Consider the following 15,696-nt stretch of genomic DNA (forward strand, 5'->3'; position numbering starts at 1 on the left):
AGGGTGTGGATGACATGAGGATTGCGGATAGATTCTGCATGGTGCGATACCCTGCAGGTGCAGGGTCAAACTCATGTCTTTTCCTGGCAGAAATCAGATTATTTTCTACCAAGACACAAGTCCAGCATTTAATCTTTAAAGTGAGTATTTAACTTGCAATCAGAGAGCGTTTACCGGGTTAAACACATCAAAACTATGCAAGAATAAACTACAGAATACGCAAATAAAACATGGATGACCCAAACAAATAATTGCGCAAAGGCTTGACTCTTCACTAAAAGTTTATTTTACTTGGCAAGCTATTTAACAGATGCACAAAAATGACGGAGACATTGAGATAAAGCACTTGATTAATCAAAGTAGTTTATAGAGATTAATAGAAGATGTTATCCAAGATGTATGAAAGAGAGGATGAGAGCACATTCCCCTAGGTCCTGTTCCTCCCCGGAAACCACATGAGATAGGCATGCTTGCAAATCACAGAGGCGAAGCACAAGTGTTGGTGTCCCAACACACAAAGGGCTAATTCACTCGTGAGGTACATTTTTCAGAGCATAAAAGGAGCCAGTACTCTGACGTTTCTTTCGATGCTGAAGGCAATGCATCAGGTACTGTTGGCAAATGAGCATCAGCCAATCAGTTCCTGATGCAGTATCATCCACATCAGAAAGTTCTTCCTTCACCCCAACATCACTGCAGGGGCAACAAAAGGTGAGGAGTTCACAACACATTTTGACCCTCTGCAACATCTCTTCGTGGTAAGATGAGTGACACGAAAATACTCATTAAAACAAGCCATTATTATTCTTTTCATGCTACAATAATTCAATAGCTACTGTACAGTACACATCATTGTAAGTCAAGATGGCAGCAGAAGCATCTGGAAAGTGAATTCATGCTAATTCAAAGTGGGCATGCATTATGAACGAGCTGCAAGAGATGAGGCTGCACTTCAAAAGACTGTCGAAAAGACATTTTTCAAAAAGTGGGGAAGGGGGATGCGAGAGGAGGAAGAGCAGACAGAGAGGGTGCCTGTGAAACGCACTTGTGTAATTGCAGTGACATCTTCATTGAGAGCCCTCCATCTCTTTCCTGTGTGCTCCAAAGGGCGTCGCTGACGCCGGTCGATGGTGAGAGCAGCCGAGGCGCTGTGTTTAGCATAATCCCAGAGGCCATTGTGAGAGCAGCTCGTGAACGACTCACAGTTGCCAGCTGAGATTTCACCAAAACTCAGCAGAACACAAGGAGAAGGGGATGAGACGGGAAAAGCAGAGGTGGAGGAGGGGTAAACGTGGGAAAGGACTCAGGCCAGAGACAGGAGGATCGACTGTGGCAATGAAGAAGAAAAAAAATGCAGACGTGTCAAATATTACATTACATGGAAGCTGACGAGTAATATCTAGTATGGTAGGTATAGCGCTGTGTTGTAGGGGGATGGCAGGATTGTTGTAGGATCAGGGTGGTGCTGGCTATCTGTGGTGAGCGTGCAGCTCGCACAGCATCAAAGAGGCAAAGTATAAAGTGTGAAACATGTCGTCTTCCAGGTGGACTGCACCTGTTGGCCCTCATTCAGGACTGTAATTCAATAATACCCCTTTTTAGTCTTTTAAAAGACCCACTAATTGTTTTGACTTGTAATAGTGAGGCATGAACAGATCAAGCTAAAGTGTGTCATGGCAACATCTCTTCTATTGTGCAATGATCATTACCTTAAGCTAGAGCGTGAAATCCCCTTTGATCACCATTTCACATCTGTAGACAGTTTTTGAACCAACCTTTGGGAAACAGTTGGCTCTCCTCCTTACATGTTGCAGAAGACACTAAGATGAAACATACTTTTCATTATATGGTTTGTGATGAAAAAAGACACAGTTTAAGGGTTTATATTAGCAAGTTTTTTTAAGGCAAGACAAACTGCAGAATCTCTCCAGGTGATTGTGAGAATTTAAAGCACCATCACAGTTGCCTGCAGAGATTACCCAGTCAGTCCTTAGATTCTTCACACTTTCACGACATTTGGGGATATAACATTGACTTCCATTCATTTCCTGGAGACTCACCCTAACCGCTACCAGCCTGATCCTAACCCTTAACCTTGCCCTTACCTTAAACCAAGTCTTCACCTTAAGTTGTAACGATTTACATTACGAGGACATGAATGTTGTCCACATTGCGTCCCAAAAAGGAAGTGAGTCCCTACAATATGAATGTGTAATCAGATGTATGTCCCCACAAGATGGGTAAAACATATATCCTGTTCTGTGGTGGGCACGCTCTTATATACCAGCAAATTGGCAGCAGACGGTTAACACAGATCAGAATAAAGACCAAGCTTTGACCCTGCCCCCCCCCCCCCCCCCCCACACACACACACACACACCGTTCCAAAAAGGTCCCGTGTCACCATGGTGACAGGGCCAAGGCACGTGCCTCCCTTTGTTGAGCTGTATCCTCCAGGGTCAGCCGCACACCCACTTAGAGGTCAGATAGCACCCAGGCCTCTCACTCAGGTCACCACTCACCAGCCTTCAGCCTTTGACCCCAACAAGCACTGAAACAAATTGAGAGATGGGGGAGAGAGGGGAGGCGAGATGGCAAAAATGAAAACATGTTTACTCAATAAATCTGCACGATCACATGACAGCTTCGGTTATTCTGGTGCATGTATGCATTTGTTGTGTTTCAGGCGTTTTGAGTGCAGATCAGCAGTGTGGTCCCGTGTGGACAATGTACAGTATGGCGGAGAATCACTCCGCATGTTACAGTATGTCTCCCTCTTGTGGTGAAATATAATTCTTTGGAACTGATTTTTCACACTGTAAACTAACTAATGAAGAGGAAATGCCCAAAAATGCATTATATGTCATATTAACGCTGAGAATTGTTGCACTGGTGTATCAGAAATATGATATACAGACGCTACTGATTAGCCTTTTATCATTTCAGTTTTTTAAAGTCACGTAATACTGGATTTTAACAAAAAATGTTCCATTAATATGTTGACATTTTTATCATGGTCATGCATAAAGCTTGCTGAAAAAGCCTCTTGAGCCAACCTCACTGTGCTTAATTAATAAAACACAGCTATTGCAGTTTAACTAACAGAATCACACTCATCTCCACACATTTTGGAAAGTCTGTAGCCAGAGGTGCATGTTGGATGTTTGGATATTCAGGTCATCGAGTTGCAAAGTGTTGCTCAGGCGTTGACAAAAGAAAAATCTTAAGTTTATTAAACGGAACAGGCTGACAGTCCACACTTTGTTAGGCAGTGAATGAACAGAGTGGTTTTGACAGGCCTAACCTCTTAAGCTTCGGGTCCCACTGAGCTCGGCACAGCTAGAGCTAAATGCCATCTGTCCCAACATCATGAGCCCCCCCCCCCCCCCCCCAACCTGTCCCCCGACACTTTACCATAGAAATCATGCAACACTGCTATTAAGGAAGAACATAAGATGATTCCACTCATGTGATATCATCTTCAGCAGAGGCTCACCTTTCAGGCAAACATTTCAAGGCTGTCCAAGTTGAACGCTTTTGCGAAACAATAGCTGTGCTTGTAATCCACACAATTTGAATTTTCAAAAAGAAACATGCAAAACAGGTGTCTTTAAAGACTTTAATAAGAGTAACTGTGAATGCATTTGTAATGAAATACGTTTAATGGCCAAATAAATAAATAAACCAAAATGGTCTTACGTTGTATTCTGCCTGTCAAGATCCTGCTGCACATTACTGGTCTGACACTGACAACCTACTCAAACCACAACTCGTTGTCTTCAGTTACAAATTAGTTTTTACGCTTTACTGGCTTCCACATATAGCTCTGAACAATAAAATAATGATATCATCATATGAACTTTAGTCGCCATCCTTTCACAGTGTTGTCTGCTCCGTTAGCTGTCATCTAATGTTAAGAGCAAAAATGACCTTTGTGCCCAATAGCTTCAGCACTTCACTAAGGGCCAGGACCTTCGCTGCAGGCAATTGTCTTCCTCGAACAAAAAGACTGACGCATTGTATCAGTCGGAGGTAAATTTATCAAAGGAGGCCGATACAATAGACAGAGCAGCTCAAATTATGAAACAGGTCTGTAAGGGGCCTCCTGCTGAGCCATATTGTACTGTGTGTTGATGGTCCAGTTTGGACTGAATGACATGTGGTGAGATTTAGATAGAAAACAGTGTGTGAGAGTGAACACAGAGAAATGCAATGTTCATGTACGATGTATGAGTCTGTAAATGTGAGTGCATGTTCAGCATGGTGCGCAAGGGTTGTGTGAGGTCGGGGTTGCGTATACGAAGCCATGCTGAGAAACACAGGCAACCCATAGACCTCTTAGAGGTGCACACTGGCTAAAAACAATTGGGATCTCCATGAACTGATGTGACGTGTGTATTTGTTCCAGCCTTTCCGTTAGAGGAGGGGTGAAAGGAAAAAAACTGCACTAAGAAAGAGAGGGAAAGATGGATAGTAGGATGAGGAGGGGGCACAATGTCTTTGAGTAAAAGGCAGCAAGTCATTTATGCTACGTCAACTACAAGGACAATGAGACGCACATGAAAACAGGTCGAATGTGTATCATATGAAACTGAAGTGAAAATGTTTCAGAGTTCGGATTGATTGTGTTTTTTGTCAGTGGTCATACGCGGTTATAAACCAGGATTACTAATCTTAACAGCTGTAACAAGTGGTCGATTGTTTGACTGACTGAAAATTCATCAGCAAATCAATATTGAAAGCAAAAAAATACAAAACAATTTCTGGTTCCAACCTCTCCTATGGGAGGATTCGCCGTTTTTCTCATTAGAGATTGTCTTTGGTTTCTGGACTGTTGGTGGGACAAAACAAGATATTTAGAGACATCATCTTGGACATTTTCAAATATTTTTGAAATATGTTTGACATTTTACAGTCATGTGATTTCACAGCGAATAATCAAGAAAAATAATCAGCAGCATAGACCAGTTACGTCATATAAAACACTTCTCGATAGTACTATGGAGACCTGTTTTGATTTGCCATCCGTTCGGTGTGGGACTGGCCGCCATTGAGCCCCTGCATTGCAGTCTCAGATGAAACGGGCCGGTAGCACATCAGACTACTGGCTGTCCTGATTCCATATTTACATCCCATCTCAGTTATTGGACACATAATTCCCCCACACATCTCTTCAGTCTTATATCACCCACCCACCGACCCACACACACACACACACACACACACACACACACACACACACACAAACACATACACGCGGCTGACTACAATTATAATTTCATATGCCCCAGTGTATCAGCCACCCAAGCAATTTTCTGCCATTTAAATGTGAATTTATGTCTCATGTAAATGAGTGGGGAGTCGATTTAGGCCCAGTGGACGACTAGCCTGTTCCAAGGGAACATTATGTTATCGGCCTTTGGTCATTTCATGGTCCCTCTTCATTACCTTGATTTAACAAACGGCACCGGCACTGAATGAGGCCTTGCCATCTCATCAACTTCTCCCCTTACCCAAATACAGTATCACCAAATCATATATCGAGTAAAATCAATAGATACAACAATAGAATATCACCTCTATTCTCTTAAACATGGGTCACAGTTGTAAAATAGTTCTCTGAATGAAACTTAAATATATTCAGTTCCCGTAATATGATCATTTAAGACTTGTAAGAACACATGGAACACAAAATATTGAATTTCAGCAATCTTTGTTTTCAATTTGCTTTATAAATTTGATTCAAAGGTTTAGCTCTTTCTCTGATGAAGAGTCTTTTCTGCTCCTTTGTTAGCTGGAGGAAAACACCAGAGTTTAAATAGTGAGTTTATAATGAATTATGAGTTTGTGGTTAAGTCATTACTTAAGTGTGTAGTTTCACACTTTCATAAACGAGGCTATAAGATTATCTTATGATTCTTGAAATGATATATTTTCAATTGTGAGGATAAAACCCTTGATAAAACATTGTCATGAATGCATGTTTCACAGGGCCAGCTATGGGCTGTTTTATTGGCCGCATCGCAACATAGCAAGCAGTAATATGTGACCTTTACAAAGAGCATTTCTTGACAACCCAGCCACTGCATCACTTCAGTAAGACACATCTGCAGGTGTCTTAATAGACACTTTACAATACAGCTAAACGTTTCATTCCTTTGATAATCTTTTCTCGATTTTATTTTCGACTACTCGATACCTTCATGAATAGTTTTAGACCGACAGACACGTGGTAAGTTGTCTGCTTAGTTCAGGAGATAAATATGAAGTGAACCTTTCAGCTGATCAAACTGTCTGAAAGACAGGACCTTGACCGCCTGATCAATCACCTGCTCTTATCACAACAACAACCAGTCCACCTGCTGATTATCACACGCGCTCCAAAACCGTAGCCCTCAGCATACTCGTGTCTTATCCAAAGCCCAAGGTCTCAACGTTCATCTATCAAATACAGCTGGCTTTTGCCCATATAGAGCTAATAGTTAATTGCTTTGTTTGACGAAGTGTTCTTTTAAAATGTTCTACATAATTCAAAACGGCAAATGAGGGAGTTTTATGAGATCATAGAAATGACCTAATAAGATATACAAAATGGTAAAAGGGAAAATACATCGGAAGAATGTACCTATTGACAATATTGGTGAAACATAAGGACAACAGAAAAGGGTACCGGAGTTCATATTGCGTTCTTTAACAACTGACATCAGGTACATGCAGGGAAACAAGATGTCAAGCAGGCATGGAGAAGCCTTGTTGCGAGACGAATAAAAGGCTCACAGTAGTTGCAGCAAGGGAAGGGCCTTCAATAACCTATGTTGTACTTATGCCGTTATTTTAAGACAGTGTAGAAACCACAAACATTACGGACTTCCCCCTGTGCACATTTCACTGCGACTATGAATCAAATCCGAATAGAAACGGTGTACAATATATCGGGCTGATTTATAAGTTGCACTATAAAACTTCACCTCTCGTCAGTTTAAAAAGACATGGCAGCGCACAAATGTGTTGCTTGAGTTACGGTGCAGGGTGAAGACAAAGTCCAGAAAAATGCAGTGTTGCAGGCAAAAAACGCTGTGTAATTCCAGCCCAGAGAAAAGGACTTGAGGGACCAGCAAAAGAGCAATGCGGCTCACCATGCATTTGTGATTGATGGTCTCTGTCAGTGCAATAGCTGACTGAGCAACATCTCTCTTGTTCACACATTTAATGGCATGCACAAGTCCTAGAGCGTGCCGAGTTTAACATATATGCACCACAACCCATATAATGTAATGTGCGTGTGGAGCCTTCCTTAAAGTAATACACATCAGGACCGTCGTGGTGGTTCATTTGGCGGAAGAACATACCTTGTAGTTACCACATCCTGGTTTGGAGTCAGACCGGGGATCTTTGTGCATGTCTTATTTCATCCCCTGCTCCCTCCCATCGTTTCTTGCACCGTGCACTGTTGAATAAAAAATATAAAAAATAGTTAAATTCCTTAAGGACTGTGCATAACATACATTCCTGTGTACTGTGTTGGTATTATGCATCAGCAATACTGCATGGTCTATGATCATATTTCCCCCCCCATCCTTGATCCTGTCATGTCTCTGTTGTCTGGTGCCAAGACATGTCTGGTCTGGCTTGTGGCCAGGCTGGGCTGGTCGCCACCACGGCCCCAGCAGCCTAGCAAGGCAGGCCTAGCTTAATGCTGACACATCGCTAACATCAGCCAGGGAGAGAAGACCTCTGGGAGAAGCTGAAACATCAGCACCGCACCATTTCAGATTTACAAGGAGGGACACACTTCCTCATCTGCGGTAGAATTTAAGAAAATGTCACAGTATCATAGTAGGAGATTATTTTAATAGCACCCCATGGGGGAATAATTACATGTATTTAAAGAAACCTGTGAGGCCGAGACAATGTATGTCAGCTCAAGATTGTGGAAAGGAACTCACGAGGCCACACCTATACAAATAAACCTATGATCAATTCACATTCAGCCTTTAATAAAAAAATGATGACTATTTTTCCCTTACAAGAAAAAGTAATTTTCAGTGTTTCACATTCAATGCAGCATGGTATTAAGGGTGTAGCATGCACGAGCAACAAACGCGTACAACCAGTCCACATATAGCCAGTCCACTGACATTGCACAACCTCTTTCACAATACCAATGCTATTTTTGGTCACTTTTTTATGGTCATAATGGCTGCCCTTTGTGTTTTAGCAAGCCATGCAAATGAGATTGGCAGAAACGAGCATGTGTCATCGATATGCACAGATATAACCAGGAGTGCCACTGATTGATGATGCACACCTTCTCTCCATTGCCTTGTTTGTGACCTTTGACTCCTCACCCCTCAAGGGGTTAAACTTATTACCCTCTGACTCGTGTGACCTCTGCTATGAAAGGAGCTAGATTGAAGGATGACCACAGCTTTGGTCCTATTGGCCGCTCTCTGGCCAAACCGTGGCCAGAGGGCTGACCATCCAAACCCTAGAGGGATGTGACCCTGGCCCTGCCACACGCTCTGTGGATAATACTATTAACAGGTCAATATAAGCCTGAAAAAAGGGGGGGGGGCACTGCTTTAACCTAAAGGAAGAGCAGAAGAAAAGGGATGAGGGGGAGATATTGTGGAAGGAACCGATTTTCAGGATGGATTTGGAGATTAATTGTCAGGTCTGTTTGAACAAATGGTCACCAATTTGATTTCCAAACGGGGATGTAATGACCTGGACACAATTTGAATGTTACTGATAGACAATAAGAGTAGGACTGCCCTGAAAACTTCAACATTATTATTTTTAAAAGACATTTTTAAAAGACATTTACAGACTGTACGGTCATTATTATGTCCTGAGCAAACAACCAGCTAGGACAGTGAACCAAATGTCTTCAGACAAAACCAAAATAAGGCAAGCATTTTAGCCGAGTCATCCCTGGAAATGTGTCACATCAAATGAAACGGCCAGTAAACGAAGACTTAAAACACATTTACAACGTATGATTCTGTTGCATATAGAAATAAAATGTCCATAGTAAATGTGTTCTACATTAGAGTGTATTGCTCCTGTAATTCCATCTCTCGTATCAGCAGAAGAGGGGTGTATTCTCCAATACAGCACGTTACATGCAAGACATGTGCTCTCACTCTCTCCACGTTACCGGATTATTAGCCATTCTTTTGCTGCCATCGCCCTCATTTCTCTCTAACCAAGCATATATTCTGGTTTGGCCTTTACGAATTATCTTTTCTGCGACACACAAATCTCCTTTTTTATGATTGAAAAGAGGAATATGCAGCATGGCCACAACTCAACTCAACTGACTTTTCTTTTTTTCCGACTGTAACAAAGTCTGGGTAATGTGTCAAGCATTAACCACCTGAAAAACTCTTCTCTGTCCATCTCCAACTCTTTCACACTCACCATCATCACTATCACACCCGAAAAAAGCGTAAAACTTCACTTTTATTGTAAAAATGTATTTCTACTCGACTCGAGGAGACTGAAAGCCTCTACCCAAACATCATGAATACGCATATAAGAGGGTGTACACAGAGCATTCATGATGCGCTTTGTCTCCCTCCACCTTGAAGAGTTGAGCGCCAATAAAAATAATAAAATGCCAGACTAAACAATACAACAGGCGGCCAAAGCCACAACCCCCATCAAATTAGTTTTAAATGAAGCATCACATTACAAGATAATAAAATTGAAGTGAAACACATGTAGCTAATGGGATCCACTCTACTAAAGTTGTCAGATCAGCGGCTACAGTAGAGCTTGTAAACAACCATGCAAGCATGCATTCAGCCTCACACAAACGCACATGTAATCTCACACAAACATATAAGCAGCAGCGGCTCACAGATTACTCCAAACAATGAAGGGAAGAAATCTTCGAGCGAAGAAGGAGAAAATAGCAAACCTAAGAAAACTGAAGAATTGGGAAATGTGACGAAAAGGAGACAGAAACAAATGGAAATAGTACCTTCTAAAGCATCCATGTGATGAGAGAAGGGTGGGACACCTGCAGAACCACGCATGGTCTATCCAGAGCTCTTCAGCGACTGCTCCCTCACGGAGCAGAGTGTGTGTATGAGCCAGGGAGAGAGCATGTGTGTGTGTGTGTGTGTGTGCGTGTCGGTGGCTGAGGGAGGGGATCCTACCCCTCCTCCTTAGGACTGTGCCTCCTTAACAGGATGGAGGGGTAGGTGGGGCCACTGCAATAAAGCAAACACACACACAGATATTTTTCTATGCTTGTTATGTCCTCGCTTCTCGCGCTCTTTCCCGCCTCCACACTTCAGTCTTTCTGTCTCTTTCCAAGACTTACTCTCAGCCTCGTTCCCTCGCAGACCTGCTCTCATTCCTCCTGCCTTGTCTGTCTGCAAGGCTCTTACACTCTCCCTCTACATTTCATCTCCCCACCCCTCCCCACCCCTCGCCTCTATCTCGTCCTCTCTGACTGCACGGTGATATTAACATGCTCCCATAAATCTGGAGAGGAGATGGGGCATATGCCCTTTCTGGCGGGTGGTCCACAACCTGCTAAACTCCTGGCGTGTGTCTGTGTGCATCCCGTCGGTCTCAGTTTCATGATAATACAGCGCGAAGATTAAGCGGGACAGTCAGGGAGCATGGTGTGTTTGAGAGATGAAAAGAGAGGAGAGGGACAGCGGGAAAGGGAGAGGAGTGGTGCCAGGATCAACAGCAGTGAACCACACTTTTTTTTAACCTTTTCTAGTTCTTCTTGCTCTGGGTCTCTGTGCCACCCGTCCTCCTCCTCCCCTCCACTCATCCGGCCACCAAACACAAATCCCATCTGATTCAGGGAGTCGCCATCCCTACATAAATCATTCCCTTATTCCATTGGCCGCATGTTACATTGAAAGTATTGATTTTCTCCCCCCAGCCTGCCGCAGCACTGATTGCAAGGAAACCCTTCACAACGGTCACAAACAGGAAGCGGAAAAACAAACCGCGGGTGTGTTTCGATTGACCACAATGGCGGCTCCTGAAGCTTTGGTCACAATACTGAAGACAGGAGATGTGTGCTTTGCTGTATAGCACATGAGGAAAACCCCAAGAAAACATGTCAACTACAAAAAAAATAGCACAAGCACAAAGAACTAGTGATCTGTCAAATGTAACGAGCCGTTCACAATGCTACTTCAACTGGGCAAATGTACAGCCACATAACCCTCAAAACAACCTGAAGCATCAGTACTACAATAGAGACAATTAGAAACATCTGTGTTCAATATTTCCAAATCGGATTTCAGTCCAAAAGGATAACATCTTAAGATGTAGCCACATTAAAGAACAAGTGTAATTTTGGAGCTTTAAAAAGAAGTAAACACCAAAACCTTTCAAAGGTGAGACAAAATAACAGCAAATGAAACCGTAGTTTTAAATGAACCACTGTCCTTGGATTAAAACTGACCATCAGAGGAGTAAACGCTGCTGTTTCCATGACAGCACAGCTGATGATACTTTGAACTCTGACCTTATACTCCTGCCTGTGCTCTGAAGCGGTGACCAAACCCAGGGTCAATCAAAAAGAAGGTCAGCAGGGGTGAAATGGTAATGACCTCTCTCTGGTTATGCAATCACATCATATCAGCCTCCTGCAAGAAGCATCTAAGCGTCCTTCATCCAAACAAGAGCTTTGGACCTTCAGGAGTACATTATGCTGCTGCTTCTGTATCATGAGCTGGACGTTCACCTGTGTGACGATGCATGAACGATCAAGAGCAAAATATGGAACACCGAAATAACAAAAAGACATAGCTACGCGAGACATAGAGCATTTCAAATAGTGGATTACACTACATCGATGAGTTAATACGCCGATTTAATTGGGAGCAATTTTGTATTAACTTCAATTATTCCTTTAGGAGCAACTTTGATGAAATACAATATGTCACAGTGTTTTACTGTAACTTGGGATTGACAAAGCGGGCAGTGATCATGGTTGGAGATACATATCTCAACACATGGTATGCACCAAAAAGGCATTGAAAGGCCTGTACTGTTGTGTAAGAATGGTGTAATATTCAACAGCAACAGTTTTCCTGTAAGTTGCATTTGAAGGTATTCTGGATGTCTGAGATGAGTCAGCACAAAATAGAGAAGGATTTATTGACTGATGGGATAATAGAATAGTTCAATCCATCAACCATGAGCTATTCAAACCTGTCAAAACGACTGGATTTGTCTAAAGGATGCCGTTAAAACCCATCCCAAGAGGAAGAGGGATGATCTTTAAGAAAGGATGACACTGTCTTGGGGTAGAGCAACTGGGTTGGAAGAGAAGGGGGGAAGACAGATGAAGGGGTGGAGGGAATGATCAGAGGGGTGCCAGACACAAAGAGGCCAGGCCATGGCCGGTGGCACGCGATGGGCAGATTAACCAGCGTTTCCTCCCCTAACTGAAGCATTAGGACACCTGACTGAGTCCCGCCAATGGCAGCCAGCCAAGGATTTGTGGGGGGGTGGAGACAAGCTGGGGCTCGCCTTTCAACACTCAGGCTCTTCAACAACACAAAGAGGGGTGGGGTGGTGTTCGTGTGTTCGTGGGGGGGGGGGGGGGGGGAATTGGGAGTGATGGGCTGGTGGCTTGGAGTTGGGAGGGGGGCTACAGGCCTTGCCCCTCACCATCTGCTGCCCAGGCTAAGTGAGGACAGGGGTAGGGCCAGAGTGCGGGGTGGCGTATGCGAGCGTGTGCACAGAAAAACACACGTGTATCTGCGTACACGCACCTGTTAGTGTGTCAGTGGAATGGCAGATGGACAGGGCATACTCCGGGCACCAGAGCTTCGATGTTAGTCATCCTACATTGAGGAGTAACCCCCTTCCCCCACATTCCTAACCCCTGCTACCTAATCCATGGCACCAGCCAATTCTTTATGTTTTGCTCAGTTTGTTTAAGACATCCCTGATTAGAGACATTATGGGCTGGGTGGGTGAGAGGGGGGGTGTGTGTGTGTGTGTACCGCTTATCCATGCGGCAGTTTACTGTAATCAAAGCCAAACAGACGCAGCCCCACACCACTTAGCAATGTCTGCTATTTTAACAACTAAATCATATTTGTATCAGTTTTTACCATTTCCTTCTCTTAAGTGATGCAAAAATATGGTCAAGGAAAAACTCCTGAAATTGTGGTAGATCAAATATCGATATATGGCAGTATTGCCCCAAACAAACTACACACTCTTACACAATATTTGACATAATTCCTCCCATGCATTGCCTGTTTCGCTGTACATTATCAGTGAACCATCTATTCCGCCTGTTAAAAGAAAAAAAGGGGGTCAGAGCAGTAGACAGCAGTAATCTGAAAATGCCTGTAATCCTCCATGCCCAGCCCTTCTGGAGACCGTGGTTGTAGTGTGAAGAGGTGTAGCCTCGTCTCCATTTAGCAGCCATGTGTCTGACCAAGCTTGACACGCAACCAGAGCCTTACAGCTGCCAGGACACACACAGAGATGAGGCACAGTAAAGCTGCCCCCGGTCACTCACTGGAATAATTATGCCATTTTACATGCCCTATACAACGCAGTGCAGGTCACTGAATTTATCAAACTCAGCGTTAGAACAAGTGGCATATCTGGGAGCCAATGAAATCACGCGTTTATGAACATAGAGGGTGTGTGGACAGGATATTAAAAAGCTCCATTTATGAAACACACACACACTGTTCAGTTAAAACGGTTTACTTGGCAACAACAGCAGCAATCAGAACAGCAGTCAATGATTATATGGGTCACACTTATTTAGAGTAAGTGCACGAGAACCTTCCCAAGGGATTTCTGTTACGACGAAGTGGCACTGAAGTTCCTGAAATAAAAAGCAAATGAGTGCATCCTTTTAATTCCCACACCAACACATTGCACAGGGGCCAAGTAAGGAGCACATTTGTACTTGCATTGGGTTTAAGGGTGACTTTTTTGTGCGTTACGCGCCACACCAAATACTTACCTTGGGGTTAAAGTGTAACACACACGGTTCACTGTCAGCCGTGTAGATTCTCTTACACATTGTACGTCCCAGCAGCATGTCCATGATGTAGTTTATTCCCGAGACAACCTACAGGAAACACACTCATTATGGGAATAATGTTTATGGTATCAAATGCAGGACTCCAGGATTAAGTTTTACCTGCATTTTGGCCGATGTTATGTTCACAATTTTGTAAGCAAACTGCTCTTCTACATTGGCTCTGTTGAATTCAAGCACAGCGAACTGGGCTGCGCTCACAACCTTGGTGCTGTTTACCGGGACTTTGTGTGACTGACCGGTCATCCCGGTACTTACAAAGCAACCGGAGGCAGCAAAAACGAAAATACAAAACCAGACGAACATCTTGAACCCAAAACGTTGTTTCGTAGGAGCTTGTGAGAACCAAGATCGTCGGTTATAAATGGCTGAGGTCGCGTTCAAAGCCGGGGTTAACGCGTGCTGGCTGGAAACGCGCACCTGTTTCCTATCTGTTAATTAAAACAGGAACGATCACCACTGCGACCTGCAACTTGTGTTGCGCAGCAAACGCGTTGCTAAACTACAATACAATTCTTTCTCTCGAGAAATACAGCAACGTTTCAGTCTACAGGCACATACATAATAATCATACATGATTCAACAACACATTCAGCCAGCACACTATTGACATGAGTCAAAAAGAAGAGAAAATACTAAATTTGCAACAGTATTGACGTTTATTGTTTTTAAAAACTGACACAATTGTAATTTAAAAACAATGTATTGCACACTGAGCAACACAACACTTTTAATATCAAAATATATATGAAAATATCAACAAAATTCAGAAGTGTCCAGTCTCTTCACACACTGGGCCAATCATCAATGGTGTATCGAATTGGTTTTAGAATGCACATGAGCCAAGTGGAGGTCATCTGTGTTTAATGTTGAAAGTTATTTTAATTACAGTACAACCACTGGTTAGTGGGCCAACATTTCCTGGCAAAAAAACAAGTGAAGTCAAGGGAAGAATCAGGAATGACATTCCTATTGCTTTGAATATCCCTTGAAACAGGAATATCAAATACTGCTGTGGATCTGCCTTAAGCAGACCATCCTCAAAACATTTGGAGTCTGTGTGACAAAAGCAGTTGTGTGGGAGGCCACTGCTACAGCAGAAAGGGGGCTACTAGCTCATAATACTTTGTGCAATATTTGGTGTAAGATAAACACTGCAAATTAACAGAAGCACACCATCCCCACCATGGAGCCTGCTATAGCAGCACCGTGCTGAGGGTGCTTCTCTGCAGCAGGCCCTATGGCTAGTGAAGGGAGAGAGTCAAATCAATGCAGGGAGTGCATTTCTCTTTCCTTTTTTGCAATTTAGATTCTATGTTTTCCTTGAGTAGTCAATTGCTGTACCTTCCCGTGACACGAATCACTCTAGAACAAGGTTAACAATAAATGAATCAATATTATTGCGCTTAAGATTAATTGTTATTCATTTCGGGTACCGTCAGAAAATATGAACTGAGATTTGCTTCCTGTCCGGTGTCTAAATTTGAGAGGTGAGCAAGTTTATTTCGGATTATTTGGATTATGTATCGACAATTGGTGTAGGTATGATCAAGAGAAAGGGTGTTTTCACCCACTTCATATGCTGCATGTGTGTCGTGTATTTGATGCAAACAAGAGGAATGTGTTGAGCTCAAGTC

The sequence above is a fragment of the Melanostigma gelatinosum genome (assembly GCF_949748355.1).
Source record: "Melanostigma gelatinosum genome assembly, chromosome: 12".
In the NCBI taxonomy this organism is placed as follows: domain Eukaryota; kingdom Metazoa; phylum Chordata; class Actinopteri; order Perciformes; family Zoarcidae; genus Melanostigma; species Melanostigma gelatinosum.